The sequence below is a fragment of the Charadrius vociferus genome, unplaced genomic scaffold (genome assembly GCF_000708025.1).
Source record: "Charadrius vociferus isolate BGI_N301 unplaced genomic scaffold, ASM70802v2 scaffold172, whole genome shotgun sequence".
In the NCBI taxonomy this organism is placed as follows: Eukaryota; Metazoa; Chordata; class Aves; order Charadriiformes; family Charadriidae; genus Charadrius; species Charadrius vociferus.
Window position 1 is genome coordinate 101,015 of NW_009647217.1, and position 2,193 is coordinate 103,207.

Here is a 2,193-nt window from a genome sequence, read left to right on the forward strand (position 1 = left end):
GGCCATGCGGCCCTTCCACTCTTGATCCCTTTGCACTGGGGAGGGGCCGGCGGCGGCCGAGCCGGGCAGCGCTGGCGGGGGGCGAGGATGGTGCCAGCCCGGCCGTGGCCCTCCCAGACGGCGCGTCCCAGCCCGGGGCTCCGACCGACCGGCCGGCCGGCGGGGAACAGCCGCCCCTGGTGCAATACGCTTCTCGTCTCATCCTTGTCTGCTTTCGTTCCTTCTCTGTCTCTCAGTGTGCTGAAAGGATCACCTCTTCCCCGCCCCCTTCTAACCTTTTCTTTTCAAATCCGCATCCGACTTGGGGTTTTTTTTCTTTTTCCTGGCTTGAGGTAGGGAAGACAGATTTTTCTTTGTTTTCTTGGCTTCTCCTCCTGATCATGTAGGAATTGTTTTTTGGTAAATGTTGTTTTATTATTATTGTTATTAATAAAAGGCAAAAGGAATTTCTGTTTGAGAGAAATTTTTAACTAGATTCTGTTCTATATGAATTGTGACTTGCACCTTTTGTTCAAAGTATTTTATTTCTTTTAATGACATTGTACTTGTGACTGGTTTTCTCTCTCGTGCCAGTGGCGACAGTGGTATTCTCCTTTATACAGTTCAGACGTGCGTAGATCCCTTCTTTGTCCTCCTTTCCATCCTTTCCTTGACGGATAGAGCGTGACGCCCCGTCCCAGCCGGGGCTCGGGAGCACTTGGTGTCATCATTGCCTTTGGGACTTTACAAGCTACAGCTCAAATTCTTCTTACTGACACTTTTCTGGAGTATTTTTTAAAAAAAGGAAAAACCGACCCAGCCCTCCTGCATTTGCACAGAAGGAAGTGTGAAACCAGCACGGCAGAGGTGACTTTGCTATCCGTCCCCACGCCTCTTCCCGGCCCCCCCTTCTCCCCTGCCCTGGGAAAAGAACGCTGGCCGGCTCTGCCGTCCCGAGAACCGCAGAGGAGAGAAACTCCGCGGCTGCTGAGCGGCATCGCCCAGGCTGGCGCTTCTGCCGGCGTCCCGGTGCCAGGCGGCTCGGCCGGAGCGCCGCCCTCCGCTTGCGTGTCCTGCCCCGGCAGCTGCAGGCCCGGGGGGACGCGGGAGCCCGGCGGGGCTTGCCGGGCCTGAGCGGGGAACACTGATGAAAGCCTTTCGCTCTGTACCTTTGGTTTGTTTTCCTTTTGTTTACATGACACTGTATTTCTGGGAGAGTCGACGGCCACCCCACAGACAGCATCCGAAACAGCAGGGACTCGCTTAACCGTGCCATTTCGCAGTATCACACTTTTTTTATCATTGCTTTGTATTGTAGTAATCAATACGCGCAGTATATGTTGAATGTATATTAATATACTTTGCTATTATTTCTGTTTTTTGGAAATGTCAGAAGTATTTTTTTTTCTTCCTCATTTATGTTGGACTAAAAAAGTTTCAGTAAATCTTCAGTCCATTTTTTGTGGGTCACTTGCAACTAGTCAATTAGTTGGACAGTGGGATCATGACAAATAAAACCATGATTATGATCTTCCCTGGTCTCCTGTTTGCCTTGTTGCTCAACGCCCGCCGCGGAGGCGGAACAGCCCAGGCGCTCGGGGCGGCCGGGGGCGAAAGCTCAAGGTGCGGCAGCGCGGCCGCGCTCGCTCCCGGCCCGCTCCGGAACTGCTGTGTCCTCGATCCGTCCCCAGAGCCGTCACCTCCTCTGCAGAGGCACGGTTTGACAGGGTTTCCCGAAGCCCCCGCGCAGCGGTAGGACATCCCCCACCAGAGCTGGGCCCAGTCTGACTCATCATGCGGAGGATGCGTGTGCTGCCGCGGTGGGTTTCGCTCTGCCAGACCCGCTGCCGAGGGTTCCCCATCTCCTCCTTACCTGCTGCCAGGCGGGGATGGCTGCTGCTTCCTTCCCTGGGAGCTGAGGGGCTGCGGGAGCCCCCCGGGGGGGCTGCAGAGCTCCCTGCCTGCCCAGCTCTGCCCCTCCAGGAGGATGCAGCCTTGGACGGGCTGTGTCAGCTGTGTCCGTCCCCGTCCCCCGTGGGCAGGGGAATGCGGTGGTGCGCATCCAACCCATGTTGTCGAGCATCTCCTTCCAAAACCCGGGAAGTTCCCAGGAGCAGGGCAGCTCCCGGGGGGAACGCATGAGGCATGAGGCCGGGGAGCAGAGGCGAGGGAAGGGAGCTGTGCCTCCGGCATGCTACAGCACCGATGTGGCCC